The sequence below is a fragment of the Rhinopithecus roxellana genome, chromosome 5 (genome assembly GCF_007565055.1).
Source record: "Rhinopithecus roxellana isolate Shanxi Qingling chromosome 5, ASM756505v1, whole genome shotgun sequence".
NCBI classification, from domain to species: domain Eukaryota; kingdom Metazoa; phylum Chordata; class Mammalia; order Primates; family Cercopithecidae; genus Rhinopithecus; species Rhinopithecus roxellana.
Window position 1 is genome coordinate 50,867,713 of NC_044553.1, and position 21,596 is coordinate 50,889,308.

The following is a 21,596-nucleotide window of genomic DNA, read 5'->3' on the forward strand; positions in this document are numbered from 1 at the left end:
TTGCGATGCAGTTGCATTTTACAGGAGTCATGTTAAGGATCTTCTCTAGTCAAGACAGACCTTTGGTACTGCTTATCCTCAAAAGCTTTCAAGACAGGCCAACTCTTTTGTGCCTTATGGTACAGAGTTATGGCATTTGCATCAACAATTTGTGCAGACCCCAAAGTGTTTTGTGAGCACTGCACTTCATCCCTTTGAAAGTGCTCGTTTGGCTCACTATTGTACAGAGGTGAGGTGACCTTCCATTACAATAAAAATATCAGATAAGTCCATTTATTTTCACAAGGAAACACCCTTGTCATCTTCACTGCAGATCTTTTTTCAGTCAGCAATGTGGGCTATCTGTGAGTAGAAATGGATAGTAATCTCAATTTTGAATTGTCTATTATTAATCTCCTGTCAAAAGTGTAGCTGAAGCTAAGGGGGCCACCAATCACTCATCTTTAAGATTCTCCAAAATGCAACCATATTATGCCTTAAGTTCTCACATAAGCTTATTCTACCAAGTAGCTCTATGTGGACTTTTTGGAAAAAGGATTTAAATTATAGTATCATCATGTCATTCAATGACCCTTAAAGAAAGCAAGACATATATGGTGCATTCCTCACAAAGTTCAGGTGCAAGAGAAAGTTATTCCTTTTATTAGACAAAGAGTACTCCCATTGGTCATTCTTTTTCTTTACTTTAATGGGTAGGAAGCTCAGAGTAAAATTTTATGCTCAGTTTCAGTATTTGTCCTCTGTCTGAATTTTCATATAATTATTCCTTCACTACTTTTATTTATTGGCTTGTGTCTTTCATTATTAATGGTTTCCCACTTAACCAAGATTTTTATTGTAAGCTGCCTCACATCACACATCACCTTTGGAAGCAGGCAGTGTCTAGATGCATATGAAAAAATATTTCTTCAACATAGATTGGATACTAGAGCAGGCACTCCCTGGAGGACTATCTGAAAGTGTAGTCAGTGTTATACCTAGAAAAGAATAACTTGGGATATTTGTTCTGTAGATTCCTAGGCTCTATGCTAGGTCTACTGAATTAGAATCAAGGTAGACTGGGAATCTGCCCTTTTGCAAGCAACTCACTTGAGTCTTCTACACACTAAAGACTGAGAACCACTGGCCTAGAATCATTCTCCAGTTGATCCACGACTTAATTGTGTCTCCCCAAGCTGGAAATTTGCCTTTAAGACTTATGTTTCACCAGCATTGTTCACAGCTCTAGCAGGGGACAAATTTAGATATTCACTGTCAGTGACCCACAAATGAAAAGGGAATTGGGATATCTATCTATCTATCTATCTATCTATCTATCTATCTATCTATCTATCTATCATCTGTCTATATTTCCTAATTATATATATATAGGAAATATATATTTATTTATTTCTCTCTCTCTCTCAGAGACAGGTTCTCACTGTGTCACTCAAGCAGGTCTCAAACTCCTGGGCTCAAGTGATCCTTCCACCTTGGCCTCCCAAAGTGCTAGGATTACAGTCATGAGCCACCACATCCAGCCAGAATCAGGAAGTTATAGCCACCATGTAAAAATCATGGGAGTCTTGTCATCAGAGTGGGAATGGAAATGAAAAGTATTTAAAAGAGTTTCAAAATGTGGGGAAGAGCTTCAACCAGGACCTTTCTAGTCACATTAGGGGATTTAAAGTGAGAGAGAGAGAGAGAGAGAGAGAGAGAGAGAGAGAGGAAGAAGAAGAAGAAGAAGAAGAAGAAGAAGAAGAAGAAGAAGAAGAAGAAGAAGAAGAAGAAGAAGAAGAAGAAGAAGAATTATTTGTGGGTCTCTGATCTTCTTCAAAGATCAGAGATATCCCAGAGTTTGAATCTTGAACAATTAGGAAAATGTGAATGCCATTATCTGAGATAGGAAATGTTATATATAAGAGTAGAAAATCATGTTTGATTTTAAAATACGAAGTCCTAAGGAAACCACCAAGTGGAAAGATGGACCTAGACCTGAGAAAAGTCAAGTTTAGAGATGAAATGCTAGAATTTTACACCTCGAGGTGAGCTGATATTATAGGAATACAGAAATAACTCAGATAGGAACTACAGAGTGGAAAGAGAGGAAGGCTAAGAAGGAAACTGGGAGGAAGACATCTAGTAGATAAGGAAGGAGACATGTGTCAAAATGAAGGAGGGAAAACAGAATTTTAGGATTCGGAAAACAAGAGAAAAATGACTCTCAAGAAAGGTTTCAAGCACCAGAAGCTTCTTTGTGTTGGGTAGGATTAAGATTTCCTGAGGCATTGTGGTTGAGCAGTTACAGTAGAGGGAAGGGGACAGAAATAAGACTGCAGAGGAAGAATGAATGGGAGGGATATGACTAAGATGAAACTCTGAGAAGTCTGATTGTGTAGGGTGGAGAGATGTGACGGTAACTCTCTAGGGAAGGAGGGTTGAGGACAGGGCTGCTAGTAGACTTTACAGTGTCTTTTTGAAAATTAAGAAATGCATCCCTTCTTCTTTAGGTAGACATTTTTCCATATGTGAGCTGGCATGACTTGGCCAGAAGAATATTGGATGGATTTCATCCTGACTGGCCTCTACAGCTAGGAGTCTTTATGCAGTGTGCAAGCCCATGCTTAAATATCTGCTGCCATCCAAAACTTTCTCTCAACAGTGCATGCACACTGTACTGGTCTGGCGAAAGTTGCCAGTTGTTGGTAGAGGTCAGGGGGCATCAAATGTAGTTAAGGGACAGGAGAATAGGGGTAACTGCCAGAGGAAATTCAAAGAGAAGCATGAAAAGATGTACTTAAAGCACAGTTGCTCTTAGACAATGAACACAGCAGATATGGTCATTTATGCCAACACCTTTCTTGAAAAGTTTTTCTCATGTCATTAATCCTTTCATATAATACAGGCATGGAATGAAATGCAGTCTCCTTTCGTATTTTTTTAAGAACCTCAAAAAGGTTATGATATCAGTGTGTGTCATATGTTTATAAAAGAAAGACATCTGGCCGGGCGCGGTGGCTCAAGCCTGTAATCCCAGCACTTTGGGAGGCCGAGACGGGCAGATCACGAGGTCAGGAGATCGAGACCATCCTGGCTAACCCGGTGAAACGCCGTCTCTACTAAAAAAAAAAAAAAAAAAAAAAAAAAATTAGCCTGGCGAGGTGGCGGGCGCCTGTAGTCCCAGCTACTCGGGAGGCTGAGGCAGGAGAATGGCGCAAACCCGGGAGGCGGAGCTTGCAGTGAGCTGAGATCCGGCCACTGCACTCCAGCCTGGGGGACAGAGCGAGACTCCGTCTCAAAAAAAAAAAAAGAAAAAGAAAAAGAAAGACATCTATGAACTAATGTGGAGTGATTTCCAGAGGGTATTACATTTTAAACTCAAAGACAAAAAATGCATTTAGTATGATACTTTTGAGGCTAGAAAGAAGGAAAAATACAAAAACACATATATATCCTTATTATTACCGAAAGAAACAGAAGAAGAATCAGCCAGAAGACAATTAATTTGTGTATTTACAAGGGCTGGGGGGAAATGGGATGGAAGAGATAGTGAAGGCGGTGTTGGTTGTTTGAGTACAGTTTTTTGTATAGTTTTAAGTTGGAAAGCACGTGTGTTAGTCCACTTGTGTTGCTATGAAGGAATTACCCTGAGGCTAGGTAATTTATAAATAAAAGAGATTTGACTCACCGTTCTGCTGGCTGCACAAGAAGCATGGCTCCAGCATCCACTTCCGGGGAGGCTTCAGGAAGCTTTCACTCATGGCAGTAGGCAAGGCGGGAGCAGGTGTGTCCCATGGCGAAAGAGGGGGCAAGGGAGATGCTGCCTGTCTTCTTTCCTTCCTTCCTTCCTTCCTTCCTTCCTTCCTTCCTTCCTTCCTTCCTTCCTTCCTTCCATTTCCTCCCCTTCTTCTTCCCCTTCTTCCCCCTCTTGTTCTTCTTCTTCCTCCTCCTCCTCCTCCTCTTCTTCTTCTTCCTCTCTTTCTTTTTTCCTTTTTTTGTTTCTCTTTCTTTCTCCTTCCTTCCTTTCTTCCTTTTCTTTCTTTCTTTCTTCTTTCTCTTTCTTTCTTCTCTTCCTTCCTTCCTTTCTCTCTCTCTCCTTCCTTCCTTCCTTCCTTCCTTCCTTCCTTCCTTCCTTCCTTCCTTCCTTCCTTCCTTCCTTCCTTCCTTCTTTCTTTCTTTCTTTCTTTCTTTCTTTCTTTCTTTCTTTCTTTCTTTCTTTCTTTCTTTCTTTTTTTCTTCTTTTTTTTTCTTTCTTTCAACAGGATCTCACTCTGTTGCCCAGGCTGGAGTACAGTAGTGTGATCACTGCAGCCTTAACTTCCTAGGCTGAAGCAATCCTCCCCCTTCAGCCTCCCAAATCGCTAGGACCACAGGCATGTGCCACCACACCCAGTGTCTAATTTTTTATTTTTTAATTTTTTGTAGAGACAAGGTCTTACAGCATTACCTATGCTGGTCTTGAACTCCTGGGCTCCAGCAATCCTCCCACCTTGGCTTCCGAAAGTGCCAAGATTACAAGCATGAGCCACTGCTCTTTTTAACAACCAGATATCATGTGAACTATCAGAGTGAGATTACTGCTGGGAGAGCACCAAGCCATTCATGAGGGATCCACCCCAGCCCACCTCCAACATTGGAGGTCACATTTCAACATAAGATTTGGAGGGGACATATATTCAATTCATATCAGCATTCTACAAGTTCAGAAAATAAAATTAGGTCAATAAGAATGGGAGGGAAGAAAAAAATAACCTAAACTGAAAGGAAACTGAAACAAATGGACTCAACTTTAATTATTTTAGATGAATGCCATAATTATATTGAAGCGAGTAAAGAAATGACAGAAGAAAGGAAGAGAGAAAGAAGGAAGAAAGGAAGGAAGGAAGGAAGGAAGGAAGGAAGGAAGGAAGGAAGGAAGGAAGGAAGGAAGGAAGGAAGGAAGGAAGGAGGAAGGGAAGGGAAGGGAAGGGAAGGGAAGGGAAGGGAAGGGAAGGGGAGGGGAGGGGAGGGGAGGGGAGGGGAGGGGAGGGGAGGGGAGGGGAAGGAAGGGAAGGGAAGGGGAGGGGAGGGGAGGGAAGGGAAGAAAGAAACCAATCTAAGTAGCTTATGAAATTTGGAACACAGTATTTAACCACACACCCCTAGTATTGAATAGCACTGAGTATTTGGGAAAGGGAGGGTGGGAGATGGGATAATTGTAAATGAATCCTGAACTATTTTAAATAGGTTGATTATAATGGTTTTTAAGCAATTCTGACACAATTTAAATGTATCATGCTATTTAGCAAATGGGTATATATGTTGATGTTGTTATCAAGGGTTCTTAAAGAAGGGAAATACAAATATGGAATCAGGGAAGTAAAGAAAGATTCCTGTGAAAATGGACTAAAATTGGAGACATTGATGTGAGTTTTTGATATCTAAAGTAAGTATATGTGTGTATACACATTTATATGTGTGTATGAATATGCCTTTGTGCATATAAAATTGTATATATGTTTACATTAATGTGTATAGACGTTCACATATTTCCTAACCTTGTTGGCTGAAAGCATCAAGAAGCAAAGATACCCTAGTAGCAGTAAACATATCTAACACTAAAATCTTGGCCTCTAACACCAATCCCTATTAAAAAGAACCAGGGATCCTCAGAGGCATGGCTGATTCAAGAGTTGGGACACTTAGGTACAAAACCAGAGCACTTTGTAAGACATTAAGAAATTGTTTAAAAGAGATCACAAGGATACAAGACCCAGATTGAAGAGGCTCCCACTGGCCAAACCTGGGACAACTTGAGCCCAAAATAATTTAAGTAATAAATTATAAATAATTGGAGAAAAGGAATTCATAAATTTCTGTCTATGATAAAGAGGTAAATATTTAGGAATGAAGGGAGGGATTTCACTGGGGAATACAAAGGGCCAAGTGATAAATGTGAACAGAGTACTAGAGTTGGAAAAACAATTTCACAACCATCTTGATAAAAATTAATTAGACAAGAATTACCCATTGATGCTAAATATAGGAGAAAACTTGAAGAGGGCAGGATACTTGCATGGTTTTAGAGCTTCTCTCCACAAAATGATCAAAATTAACATAATGTATGGGGGACAGATGGACATTGCATTTCTTCAGATATGATACTCTGAGGAGAGACCACCACCCATGCAACACTTCTGCTGAGAATCCATAAATTCAATCTCATCCTAAGGAAAGGGTAAACAAAAACTGAAGAAAAATCTAGTCAAAAAGTGGCGGGGCCGGGGGGAGTCTATTCTTCAAAATTGTCAATGTCATAATAAGACAAAGAAAAGCTGGAAAAATTGTTCCAGATTAAAGGAGGCTAAAGTGATGTGACATCTAAATTTAATAACCAAATCATGTACTGAAGGGGGGGATGCTACAAAAGATATCATTGGCAAAACTCACAAAATTGAAATGTGAAAGGATTCAATAGAAATAATGCATCAATGGAAATGTATAAAGTTGATAACTGTACTATGGTTATATAAGAGAATATAACTATATATGCATTAGGATATATACAATGAAACATTCAGGGATAAAAAGCCATGATGTATGCAACTTACCATCCAATGGCTCAGAAAAGTAAAAACCAGATAAATACATAGATTGATTGATAGAGAGACAGATACATAGACAGACAGGTAGATAGATAGAGTTCATAAATGATAAAGCAAATGGGGTGAAATATTAACAAAAGGTGAATGTGGTTAAAGTGTACTATTTTTGGTTTTGCAATATTTTATAAATCTAAAATAATTTTTAAACTATAAAAAACAATTGTCATTTGTTATTTTAAATGTTTATAGCAGGTGTCTTGCCAGTGGTGCATCTAGCAAATATGATGCACAAACTGTGGTATCTTAGGAAAGCAGCTCTTGAAAATAATGAGAAATTTTGAATTAAACTTTTTGCGCACTGAGACTTTAGTATTTACTCTTAAAGCCAGAATATCTTTGGGAGGAGAGTGGTGAAGGCTCGTGTAAAGAAGAGTCGCATAAAGGGTGCTAGGAATATAGCAAAACCCACATTTTTATTTCACTAAATTGAAATAGAATTCTCTCTCTCTACCACCTCAGATATTAAACAAAATACACAATGAGAAGTTGCATGTTTTAAAGTATTTCTTGAGCAAAATGTAATGATAAAAATGTATGTTCATACTAGAATATTAATCTCATTCTTCATAATTAACTATTGCATTTTTCTTTCTTCAGCCTCTAACCTTTAAGGTGTTCCTGTTGTGTGTGTTTTTAATGCCTCACTTTTCTGGAAAATGTGCACAGGTCATAATGAGGCATAATTATATACAGTATACAATTTTCTTTGGCCTTTTTCAAGTGCTCATTTAGCTATCACTTCTTCCTATAGAATTTGTATAAGAAATACTTTTTAAAATGAAAGTCCTTTCTTCATTTTGGCATGAATTATATATTTAATAAGCATTTAATATAGGCAGGAAATTTAGCAAAGTATATATGGATATTAAATGAACACCGCTCACTATAGTAAGTCCTCTCTTATTTTCGAAGGATACATTCCAAGACTCCCAATGGATGCCTGAAATCTGGGATAATATGAAATCCTATATCTAAACCATGTTTTTCCCTACACATACGTACCTATGATAAGGTTTAATTTGTAAATTAGGCACAGAGATTAACAACAACAATAAAATAGAACAATTACAACACTATACTGTAATAAAAGTTATTATACAGTGTGGCTGTAACTTTCACAGTTTGTAACAGCAAAACTAGCATGGATTTCTTTTTCTTCCTTCACAATTTCATGGATAGAAGATTTGCTCTTACCATAGATAGCAGCAACCTAGACACACTATTTGTTTTCTTTCCTTATTGAGAACTTCCGGCCGGGCGCGGTGGCTCAAGCCTGTAATCCCAGCACTTTGGGAGGCCGAGACGGGCGGATCACGAGGTCAGGAGATCGTAGACCATCCTGGCTAATACGGTGAAACCCCGTCTCTACTAAAAATACAAAAACTAGCCGGGCGAAGTGGCGGGCGCCTGTAGTCCCAGCTACTCAGGAGGCTGAAGCAGGAGAATGGCGTAAACCCGGGAGGCGGAGCTTGCAGTGAGCTGAGATCCGGCCACTGCACTCCAGCCCCGGCGACAGAGTGAGACTCTGCCTCAAAAAAAAAAAAAAAAAAAAAGAGAACTTCCATCTTTTCGTTTAAAGGAAGCGCTTTACAGCTTCTCCATGGCATATCTGAATTGCCAGCATCACTACTCTTGCATTTTAGGTTCAAAGGTTACTTGAACTCAAGCACTGTGATATCGAGACAGTCGCTCTGATAACCAAGATGCTACTGGGTAACTAATGATGGGCAGCACCTATAGTGTGAAGACACTGGACAGAGAGAGGATTCATCTTCAGACAGGACAGGGAGGGACTGCAGGAGATGTCATTAAGCAACTCAGAACTGTATGCAATTTAAAATTTATAAATTATTTATTTCTGGAATTTCCCATTTAATATTTTGGGACTGCAGGTAACCGAAACGGCATGCAAAAAGACACTGTGGATAAGGGAGGACTACTGTAAATCCTTATTTATCACTGTTGCAAATGAGATAATTTCCGTATTATATAGAATGGACAGCACCAATCATAGAGTATTGTGAAAATTAAATTGAGTATGTAAAGCGCTTAGTACAGTGCTTGGCGTATAGCAAGCCCTCAAGCGATCATGATTTATTAGATTGATTTAAAAAATAATATCCAGAGTGTGTTTACTTATTTAGCCTAATTTCCTATAATTTACTCATCTACAGCACTAAACAATAATTGGTAATCATATGGTGAAGCTGAACCATCAAGGATTAAATTTTGTTTAAAAATGTTTGAGTTGCCAGTAAGTCACAAATGAGTTAAATAATCACACCCTAAGGTTGGTAAGAATTGTCTGTTGTTCAATCATTCTGAATCAAACAGAATCTCTTTTGTCTTTTTAAAAAAAACTCTTTACTCACTAGAACATTATTTCATTCCTTTAGAAAATGCCTCAACCTGTAAATGATTAGTAATTTAACTTACTAAAAAATATTTTAAAATATACTTTGCATGGGAAGACATCATTGGTAAATTAGAAAAGAATATTTGGAACTTAGAACACTGATAGAAGTGTTCAGGAAAGAGGCAAATGGTATATATGTAAAAATAGAATTGTTTCCTGAAAAGTTAAGGAGTTTTCACTTTATAAAACCTTGCCATGAGGCCGGGCGCGGTGGCTCAAGCCTGTAATCCCAGCACTTTGGGAGGCCGAGACGGGCGGATCATGAGGTCAGGAGATCGAGACCATCCTGGCTAACACTGTGAAACCCCGTCTCTACTAAAAAATACAAAAAACTAGCTGGGCGTGGTGGCGGGCGCCTGTAGTCCCAGCTACTCGGGAGGCTGAGGCAGGAGAATGGCGTGAACCCGGGAGGCGGAGCTTGCAGTGAGCTGAGATCTGGCCACTGCACTCCAGCCTGGGCGACAGAGTAAGACTCCGTCTCAAAAAAAAAAAAACAAAAACAAAAAAAAAAAAACCTTGCCATAAGCATCATTAGTTATTTGAGATCGGCAGGGATAAGAGCACAAATATGAAGAATGATTTGATTTTCACATGATTTTAATGACAAGATAAATTTCACCAACTTGGCTTTCTATATAAAAAGACACTTTAAAATAAATGAAACATATTTGCAAGCAAACAAACACACACACACAGAGGGAATTATTTGTTTTGAATTGCTGACTTAGTGTAAGTAACTTGATCAACTAATAGAACCAAACTAATTCTATAAACCTTAGAGTATTTTTTATAAACCAGTGGTTAGGGAATATTGGGATTTAAAAGAGGATCTTATGCATTTTTATGTTCCTAATTCCTTCAATCATTTTAAGTCCTTGAATACATTTCACGGAATAATATTTGTAATGGCCCATTGTTTATAGAGTTAGGTGTCTTTTAAAATGGCAGGTTACGTTTAAGTAAGGACAAAGAAATGTTTTAATAATTTCAGGATTGTTTCTCATTACATCATATTTTTATGCATTTGTGTTAAATTAATAAGATCCATTATCATATATCTTCATGGTATGGAAAAATTACCAAATCTACATCTGGTGATCCTAGTCAAACTTCCCCATATAAAATGACTAAAGAAGGGAGAAAGGGCAATGGTACAGTCTAAAACGTTGATGAACATGACAGTTTACAAGATATAGACACAAAAGGCTTTGGGTATATCTGGAAAACCTTGATGTTCCATTATCATATGACTCTGTAGTAAACAAGTTACCTCGACCACGTCATCAGGACTGGCTATTTTTCCAACATCACTTTGAGACCAAATTCTGTTGCATTTTACATTTGCTTTTTGAATTCCTTTTTTTCTGAAGAACACACTGGGAAGCTCAAGTCCTTTGTGCCTGTGGATTATCTGGGGCGGCACATAAACGCACAATGTGGTTGATTCTCTTGTTCTTTGGGAGCCCTCTCCCAGATTTAGGGGCACCTCATTTCAAGCAAGAGAATGCACGCCTCAACAGCAGTGGTTCTTAAATATGATGTCACAAGGGGTTCGTAACCAATAATAGAATACCAAAATTTTGGAATACTTTTTTGAGTATGAATTAAGATTGGCTTCGAAGTTACCCTTAGAGTAATGTCACTCCAATCTGCTGCATTAAGATACTCTGCTTGAGTAGGAGAGAAGGGGGCAGAGTAGTCCACTGGAAATTATTTACTCATGCTTGGCAAAAGCTTGGAAGTGTCTCACCATTATCTCAATATTTGTGTACCCCCAAAATTGATATGTTGAAACCTAATCCCCAATGTGATCGTATTAAGAAATAGAGTCTTTGGGAGGTGATTAACTTGTGAAGTCTTCCTGAATGGGATTAGTGTTTTTATAAAAGGGGCCCAAGGGAGCTTGTTCATTGCCCCTTCCACCAGATGAGGATGCAGTAAGGTGCATCAATGAAACAAAGAGTGAGCCCTCCTCAGACACTGAATCTGCTGGCACCTTGATCTTGAACTTCCAAGTCTCCAGAACTTTGAGCAATAAATTCTGTTGTTTATAAACAACACAGTCCAAGCAGTCTGGGCAGACTAAGACAGTCTTACACATATGAACACATTCCAAGTCCTGCATGCTGCAACGGAAAAGAGACAAAAAAGTTGCTTTATGCAGTCGATGATTTACCTCAAAATGCAAGGACAAATAAGCTCTGCATTTCTGCTTTGGCGAGAACCCATTAATCAAGGGCCAGAATGGTCTTATGGCATTGACCAAAATGCCTTTGCCAAAGAAACCATACTGTGTGGGCCTGACCCACGCACATCATTCTATTATTTTACTCTGGAAATGAAAGTATGTGGCAACTCTCAAACTAAAGGGCCATTGTTGTATAGAAGGTATGTGGTTGCTTTTAAAAAGAAGTGGCTAAAAGGTTTCCTTGAATGTTCCCTTCCCAGACGTGTGGCATTAGAAGGTGGCAGTGCTATCAAAGGTGAATTTAAGAAAGAAAAGGACTATTCTTTTTGAACATCTTCTTTTTAATTAGAGTGTCCACCTATGGCCACACCAGGGTTTGTGGTGAATACTTAATTCCTTGGTAAATTCAGCAGTTCGGAAGTGAAGGTGTACTGTATACAATATTTTGATCATGGTTTTGCCTTCGAGTTGAAAAATGAATCTGAAAAAAACTGACTGTGAAATGGCCTGAATTTAATTCCTTGGACTGCTTTAGAAAAACATTTAAAGAAAGAATTCCAGTTTATTGGTGCATGGAAGTGAGTTTAAGTTGTGTCAATTTTTCTGATAGTTTTTATTGAACTAATTATTTAGTCTGTAATTGACTAACCCTCTAAACCAATCAAAGCCAGGCAGTAATAGTGAAGTAAATTTAAATCCTTAAACAAACTGTGGATGTGAAATAATCTTTAAGTGCACTTTATTTTTTAAGGTAATATGAAACAAGTTAAGAATGCAATAAAATCTAGGCAGTAAAAAGAAAAAAAAACACAACTATTGCAGGTGTTTATGTATTACATTGAATTTGCAAATGGAAATCTATCCTAAGAAAATGTGTCATAATTTAGAATATCATAGACCAGGGATCACACAACTTTCTGTAATAATCCAGATAGTAAATGTTCTAGGTTTTGCAGGCCATATGGCTTTTGTTGCAACTACATAACTTTGTATAGTGTCAAAGCATCCATGGACAATATGGAAACAAATGTGCGTGGATGTGTTCTAATAAAACTTTATACATGGACACCAGCATTTAAATTTCATAGGATTTTCACATGTCATGAAGTATTCTTTTGTTTTTTTAACTACTTAAAAATGTAAAAATTGTTCGAAGCTAACAGGTCAAACCAGAACAGGCAGTGGGCTGAATTTGGCCCATGTGCCACAGTTTGTTGACCCTCGCCTTAGATGGATGAAGCATGGACTGAAAGAGTAAGTTGTGAACTTTAAAACATATCAGGAATGTCAGTTATTCAATCAATCTTCATTAAAGAAAGCCAACCTATGTATTTACTTGACAAAAAAAGTTTACCCTGAGTTTAATAATGAGAAAACAACTAGACCCATCAAGATTGTCGATCATTCTGCAAAACTGGCCTGGACTCTTCAGAACTGTCAATGTTACAAAAGCCCAAAGGAAAACAGAATAAAAGCACAGGGAAACTATTCAAGATTTAAAAACCAAAAAAGACTTGGAAACTAAAAGCAGTATGTGATCTTTGTCTGAATCCTGGATTAAAACAAAAACAACTAGAAGAGGACATAATTTGGGTTTTTAGAGAAATATGAATATAAACTATCAGATATTACTGTATTAATATTACATTTTTTTGAGACAAAGTTTCACTCTTCTTGGCCAGGCTGGAGTGCAGTGGTGCAATCTCAGCTCACTGCAACCTCTGCCTCTCGGCTTCAAGCGATTCTCCTGCCTCAGCCTCCCAAGTAGCTGGGATTACAGCTACCATGCCTGGCTAATTTTTGTATTTTTAATAGAGATGGGGTTTCACCATGTTGACCAGGCTGATCTCCAACTCCTGACCTCAGGTGATCCATACGCCTCGGCCTCCCAAAGTGCTGGGATTACAGGCGTGAGCCACCACGCCCAGTCAATGTTACATTTCTTGAGTGGGAAGATGGTATTGTAGACTTGTAGAAGAATGCCCATGTTCTCAGTTAACACATAGTGAAGTATTTGCAGATGAAGTATCATACTCTACAATTTAATTTCAAATGATTTAATCATACAAAAAAAGTGTGTGTATACAGAGAGATGATGTAAATATGGTGAAATATTAACAATAAATGAACCTGAGTGATGAGTACCAAGTATCTTTGTTCTACTCTCGACTTTTACATAGGTCTGAAGTTTTTCAAAATGAAAATTGAAAAAAGAAAATGTAGAAAAAATATAGCAGTCAATTTAGTTGGTTCAATTTATATTTAAAATATAAGAATTATATGACATTTGAAAAGTTATTTTTTCTTTAAAATTCTAAAAATTTTCAACTTCTTTTAGAAGCTAAAGCAAATTGACTTATAAGAAAAACCTGGATCATTTCATTGTTTGATATTTTCATCTGGTTTGTTCCTAGGAATTATAGAATGGGTAAAACCTAGTCCGGATGAACCAAACACAACAAAATCATCAAACTCAGGTTTCCAGAAGCCCTAAATTTAGACTGTTCTGTTGTTGTATAAAATGCATATTTATTCAGTGACCAGAAATCTAAAAAATATTTTTCCTTCTGTAATTTAAACCACCTTACTTTTTCTGGTAGTCAGATCCAGATGATTTTATATACTGTTTTGCTCACTAGATTTTCTTAAATGTAGAGAAACTTCATCAGAAACAAAGTAAATGAGGTCATCATTTAATTTAGAGAAAAGTCATAATCACTCTATTCAAGGACGCAAAAGGCACTTTCAGAAGAAAAACTGTAAATCTTTGGAGACAGATATCATGTGTTAGTTGCCTTTATAGACCTAATGCCAAACATAGTGCCTCACATAGGTAGCCATTTAATAAATGTTCACTGAATGGTTGAATAAATGAATAAACGGAGGGAGTGCCCTACTTTATAAGGAAACAGGTTTGGTTTGTATTTGATATAAGGAAAAGATTCAAGATGACTTAGGCACTGGACTGGGCCACTGAAGGAAGTCATGGATTCTTATTTATTTATTGGTTGAAATTTACAATAATAGAATAAACATATCTTAAATATATTTCTAGAGAAAACTTAGCACTTAAATATTCAGATTCTTTTCTACATGTATGATGATGAAGACAGTTCCTTAATTTCAAGAATTCTGTCTGTTAACATTCAGTCAGGTTGGAATGGATCTGAAAACCATGACATATGAAGGGCAGCTAAGGGAACAGTGGTTGGGAGATGATGAGTAGCTGGCCTCGATTATCTCCAAGGTTGCCATGAGAAAGAGGGAGAAAAGATACTCTGGGCTGCTCCATAAGACAGAACTGGGACCAGTGAGCAAAATTAAATGTAGGGTAGTGGGGTACTAGGCAGATTTTAGCAACCTAAGAAATAACTTTCTAACAAAGAGATATGTCCGACAGTGGAACAGTTTGCCTTAACAGACAATGAACCACTATCGCTGGAAGTGTGTAGGCAGAGTTGGTGTGATCATTTTCTAAGGGTAATTGGGGAGTGCCTACATGGGGTGGGAGATTGAGGCTATTTTTCCTCTTCCAACCTGAAAAGGCATTGTTCAACAAACCTGAAAGTCATTCTACAAATTTAGTGTTAATACTAAGCAGATAATTAACAAATACTTTCAATACTGCACAGTCTTCCATGAGCATGTAACAAGTAGGTAGAACATCACTGTCAGTTTGTTCTTTGAATATTTTACCAGTAGATGTAGACTTGACATTAGTTACTACCCAAAGAAAATTTACGTTGTCTCAATATGTAAAATAATACCATATCCCAACAGAGGTCTAGAATACCCCTAGGAATTTCAAAGACTCTAGGATTTGTTCTTTCTTTACATCCTGGGCCGCTATACTTTGTGTACTCTGTTATGGAAAACTTAGCTTATATTCTCCAGCTGCCCCCTAACTAGACAGTTATCTCTAATGTCTTTCCCCTAAATCTTCTTGAACACTGCAACTAGATATCTGGCTAAAACCCCTTTTGAACAAATTACTACCTATTAAAAAGCCTAAAATAATGTATCCATTTAGAAATATGTACGAAAAAGATTAGAAGGGGCATAAAAATACAAATAGTTATTAAAGTGGTAGAATTACAGATAAGCATCGTTTAAATATTCTTGGTGTGGCACTAATGATAAATAAAATCAGGTGCAAAACAGCCTCTACAAAGTGTCCTTATTACCTAGCATTTTACATACAAAAGCTCCAAGTTACCGTTTTAAAAGACCTTTCATTAAGTCCTCCTAATTTAATTTTTCTCCTATTACCCCTGCAATAAAGTTTCATGCATATTCCACTAACTTTCCCCTCTCTCCAAGCCCTTTTTTTCCTCCTTGTCCCCACTGCTGCTTCTCTCATTGTGCCTCTATCACTACCTTTGCTCTTTTCCTCAGCTCTGCAACAAATACTTCATGTCATTTGTATGTTCACTTGTCCCTAATGTAGGAGAGCCTTCTGCGGGCAGGGCTTTGTCTGTTTGTTCCACATTGCATCTTCTGGATCTAGAATAGTGCCTTGCAGACAAAAAGTGTTTCTGAACTATCTGTTAAATAAACGATTGTCATTCCTGTGACTACGTGAACCCACAACATGCTTTACGTTTTTGAAATTTGATACATATTATCTATTGTGATTTTATATTGCATTGTACCCTTTTCTAGTTGTGTCCATGTTTTAGTGTCAAAATAAAGGGACAGATGTCACCATGTCACCTAATTTAATTCTTTAATTCAGTAAATTTTTATTGAATACCTACTGTGTCAGGCACTTAAGTAGGTGTTATGATATAAATTTAAAACTGCATTTAACAGGAGTCAGTAAAGGCCAGATGGACTATATCTTTGTCAATTTCTTTTACACATATAAATATACCTGAAATCTATAAATAATAGTCAAATTTTCTATACTTTTCTACCAGTTTTCTATCAAACTCATTCAAAATAAATATTTAAAATAAATTAAGACATACAAGGTATCCTGAAATCCAACACCAAATCATTAATGATAAGTAGAAATAAAAAATCTAGTATAAATTTTTATTGGTTTAGGGGAACTGACATGTAATCATTTGCTGTTCCAAGATCCTTATAGTGACCAGAAAGATTTTGAAAACTGAAGGCTTTATGTCTAGTCTCTAGTTTAGGTAATGTTAAGCCTCTTAAGCGATATGAATATGTTTGGAAGCTGCTACATGCTATGCTTTTTCAGAACCAGATGCAACAATTTGGTAAAGAACATAGTAGAAGAGATCACTAATTTTCCTTTTCCCCCAATAATCTGTGTTTATTATGCCAATTTTAATTACCATGCAATCTAATGGATTTAAGGCTTATATTTTCCACATCACTAGACATCACAAACATGAAAGCATTTTATACTGTCGTTACACATCAGTGTTTGCACTTGGTTATACATATATACATAAATTATTCACACATCTTAACCTTGCTATTTCCTCCTTTCAAACCAACATAATTTTACCGTGAAAGCAGCTTTTTAATAAATGGTATAAGAAATACAGCAAGGCACACTTTTTTAAAAAACTTTTTTCTCATTACCACCTCAAGAAGCATAAAAAATGAAAATGTTGTACATAATTCAATAGTAGAATGTCACCAGTTTATAATATACAACATCATATGGTTGTTTCTTGAAATGCTGCATAGATTATTTTTTAAATGAAATAAATAAAATGGCGCTTTTAATAGTTGCTTAATTTTGAAAGAAGGACCAGTGTTTCTTCTCTATGCTGCAATCAATTCAAATGTTAGCTTTTTAGGTAAAACTCTTTCAATAAACACAGTCATCATACCATTTTAAAAAATCCAGATTGAAACATGAAATTGGTCAAGTACTGGTGGGGGGTCATTCTAGACAGGAGAATTTAATGGACCACCAGTTGGTGAACTGCAGAACTTTAAAGAGCAGAAGGGAGGGGAGGAGGCAAACAGAAAAGTCTAGCTGGAGAGAGAGGGTTGGTAGAGGTAGCTTGGGACAGGAATCCATGGGAGAACAAGCAGCTTTGCTGAACTTCAAAGACGATCACCTAAAGAGAACCAGCGCACACATTCAGATCACAAGGCTCGTGTGGAGAAAACACATTTGGAAGGAAGATTCATCTTGGGAGAAGTCAATGTAATAAACGGCAGTGACAAACGTGATGGAACCAGAGACCAGCCCAGGGCGGGAGGATGAGGCCACCCCTGAGTTGCAGCCAGGCGTATCTACAAGAAACAAAAAAGTGACAAGAAAAGGTTTCAGAAATGTATTTTTCATCAGCAAAACCAAGCCCTTTGAGGAACCATTGAAGGCTGCAATTGTGGGACTACTTGCTAATGTTCTGAAATAAAAAGATACATAAAATATAAATAATTTTAATAGCCCAAGCTTCACATTACTGACAAAAAAAGTCTCAGTGTAGATGTGAAAAACACACTGATTTTTTTTTTAAAAGATACGGTTTCAAAGAAAACAAGAAAAATCATCAAGTTTGACCTTTTCTGTGGATCTCATCCACTCTTTTGCCTGTGAACTCAGTTTGGAACATCAAAATAGCTTCAAACCAATATGAAAATGTGAGGCCGCTGATGCCAAGTGATGCAGCAAAGTATTTACAATGTACAATGATTCCACAGACTGGGAACTGATAGGCTCTCAGGCTTAACCCTTCCTGCAGTGATTTTATGTATGATATCAAACAATTCCACTAATGTATAGTGGTGAAAGATTCATAACATTGTGATTATCCGAAGTGTTTCAGCCTAAAAAAAGATATAACTGGGGCTTCTACCTCAAATAGTAATGCATTTCATTTAAGGTACATACAGCATTGTGGAAACGAGATGGATTCAATTATATTTGTACATCTCATGGCTATGATATAAATTTGTTCCAAACTCGATCCGTTCTGCCTATTTCTAAATGGCTAAAAGCAACTGGTCAAATGTGAGGAACACCTAAATATCAAGTTTAGGCAATGCAGGATGCAATTATTGTAAGTCCCCTGACCAGCTCTCAAAGAAAGCAGGCTTCTGCTTGTATGGGCTTAAACTGAGTTCTGATGTCTCATATCAGGTTGTTTTACTGTCCCTCAAGAACGAAATATTGTCTTTGTCTTGCTCTCTGTTTTTCTACAATCTTTCAACTTGTGTTAAGAGCCAGAAAAACCTTAACAAAAAGTCGTTTGACTGGAGCCATGGGGAGTTGGGGAAAGACGAAAAATTAGATAAAGAACAGGGGTAGACAGAAACAGATGGGATGAAATTTGGTATAGTAAAATAATGCAGTAATATAAGAAAGCCTGGTGCATTGTTCAAATGCTGAGGACATGACTCATTTGAAATCTGGCCACAGAGTAGGGAATCCTTAGGTGAGGCAAATCTGGTCTTACTAAATGCTGGCATTTAAATTCTCTCTGGATAATCAATTCTTTCAACTTGGCCCACTTGGAAATGGGCAGGCCAAATTGGCTGAGGCACAGATCTGGGGTTTTGTGTGTGTGTGTGTGTGTGTGTGTGTGTGTGTGTGTGTGTGTGTTAGATAGGTGACAGGTGATGCACAATAACATCTTTGTTATTTAGCATAGCAGGGCTAGTTATTCAGAAGTGCCAGATAATTTAAAGACACTTCACATTCAGCAAAACCTTGGTTTATTAAAGTTATTTTAAAGGTAAGTTTGATAAGATTATACCTGTATTGTCTAGTGAAAAATTCACACACAATCACCAAAGGTAGTTTCTTAAACCTGGTTGACCAGCTTTGGAAAATATTAAGCACTTAATGTCAATCCAATGAACAGAATGGGAATTGTGCTGTGTACATGAGAAACAAATGTTCTTACAGCTTTCTCAGCTTGTAAAATCTGAGCAGCAGGATTTAAAACTCTTTATGTGTGTACTTGAGCATGTACAAATACAAGTAATTGCCTAAAATCTAAAATCTACTGACCACCAACTATCACATTTACAGACCAATAAAGTAGGAAAGGCAATAAAGCTAAAAAGTTCTAAAGGAAATATCTGCACTGTAAGTAAATACACCTCCTCACCCCACCCCCCAAAACACCACACTCTTACACACACATAGTAAAACAAAACTCCAAATCACTAGAGCAGACCAAAAGGAAAAGAAAAGGCACACACTGGCCGCATATGATGAGTTAAATTTTTATACCATGGGATTTATCCAGCCTGAAGTTTAGGGTTAAACCATTCATCAAAGATCAGAGGCTTATGATGAGGATTATGAAGAAATAACTGTCAGAATACAGCAAAAAGATTAGTGCAAAGTACATCTCTTAGGCAGGTCCTAGGAGGCACTACAGACATACATTATGTGCTTCCTCCAAATTAGGCAGAAAGATCTGGATCTTTCCAGTTACCTTTTCTTTGATGTGATCTGCTGTAACTGACCTCTGTATTTTTATAGAAACATGACACATAAATGAAAATAGTGAAAAGCACAGCAGTATGCCTGGAAATCAGTGCAAATGCATACTGCTAGATCATGTTAAAACTTCTCAAGCAGTTGCAGTGCGTTTTTAATTGGAACACAGTAAATAAAAAACCTTTGAAAAACATTTTTTGTTACTGATGCAAACTCTATCTGCTATTCTAAGTTATATCTCTTCTGGATGGCATTATAATCTTTTCATCATCTGAAAACTTAGTTCTGGAAAAAAAAAAAAAAACAGCAAATGGAATTTGGTGAATTTTACTGTCCTGATAAAAAGAGCCTCACAACGGATGGTTTTCAAATGACTTTAAAAAGCACAGCTTTTTCCTTTGCTTTTTCTGAACTTGTAGAAAGAACAATGACAACAATTAGACTCTTGCAGACAGGAAACCTCATATTTGTCAAACAATTTTACTATGTATTGTTGACATTAAATACTGAAGGCATGTCAACATTTTGAGATTAAATAACTTGTTCTGGCTGATAGTATTTTAACAACATGTGACTATTTATATTCAGTTATCCAATACTAATGTCTGGTAAAAAATTCAGGCATCCGGATGTTTTGTCCACATGATACTGAAAAAAAAAAAAAAATCCTGAATAGGACCAGTAAATATGGCTATTTAAATAGCTCTAGGCCTATAACAAGTCACTTGGGGGCGATGTGAGTTCTGCAGAAGTAAAATCTGGCTGTTTCTCCCTTTGCCCGAGATAAGGCCAGGCATCAACGGGGCTTAACAAAAAATATTGCTGACTGGCAGGCGGGCTGGCTGCTAGTTTTACACTGTCCCTGCTTGTAAAATGTGAGGGTTACAGAGATCCATCAGCACATTCACTTCCTCCAAGTCTAAAGATGGAGCTGCTCATCATTTACATTTCATTTCAATTCTATGTAAGAGAGAGAAGAAATTCCCAGAGGATCAAAAAAGGGAGAGTGCATCGCAAAGGCTTCTCCAGTGCCAGAGCTTCTGGAGCTCCAGATCTCAGCATGACTGGTGACTTGAGGGTCACAGTCACATGATGTCATGCTCAGAGTGGTGTTGCTTTCAAGCCTTTATCCCCTTTCAGAAAACAAAATCAGCCAGGCTCTACCAGCCCTTCTGCGGAGGTTGGCAGGGCCAGCAGTACAATCGGTTCTAATAGAACTTGTTTTGAAGCAGCTTATGGAACTGCAGTTACTCTCCCTTAATGGTCAGTTTTACTGCATACTGATGGAGAATGTGATTATAGGGTGGACATGTTTCACAGAAAATACATTTCTCTCTCTCCTACTTTTGTTCTCACTTGCAGCCAATTGTAAATAGAGTCTGAAACTCAGAAAATTAGTTGAGCTATATTAGTAAGTGGGAGGCCTTTCTTCAATTTTGCATACTGAGTTTATTTTTAGGGTATATATGGTATAGATGCCCCCCTTAGTCCCCATTTCTAGCAGCTCTACACAGAATCACACATTTTAATAAGCTTAGGGCACAGGTGTTGCAGGAAAAAAATAATGATGTTTGCCATTCATCTTTCAAATTAAATAATGTGTTTTTAAATAGTAACTTTTTTCATAATACATTATGGGAACAACATTTATCTGTCACATTTTAAAAGATGTATTTGTAATAAATGTAAATTACTTTTAGAAAATCAGTAATTAGGCTCATCAAAAAATAAACAATCTGCCACAAAAAAGATAATCTTTAGCATAGTTAAGTATAATAACTGTTATTTGAATAAGTTAACAAATTAGGGTAGATTGCTTCTGTAATTCATTTCCTATAGCACAAGTTTAGGTGACGGCATTAAGCTTCTGGAGTGGGGGGTGGAGGTGGCATTAGGTACCTCATACTTGGGTGAAATATGACTCTCACATTTGAAAGCTCAAATTTTCTTCTTTAAACTTGATTGAGAAAGCATATTCATCAC

General features: G+C 37.3%; 1 protein-coding gene across 2 annotated transcripts in view; it reads right to left on the reverse strand.

Annotated features, from left to right (window-relative positions):
• Positions 1 to 13,268: 13,268 nt before the first annotated feature.
• AKAP6 (A-kinase anchoring protein 6) overlaps positions 13,269 to 21,596 on the reverse strand; it is a 653,085-nt gene continuing 644,757 nt past the window's right edge. For both annotated transcript variants that reach the window (XM_030931392.1, XM_030931393.1), the window contains one exon: positions 13,269 to 17,452. The gene's annotated coding sequence lies outside the window, so the exon portion shown is untranslated. The remainder of the gene's footprint in view (positions 17,453 to 21,596) is intronic.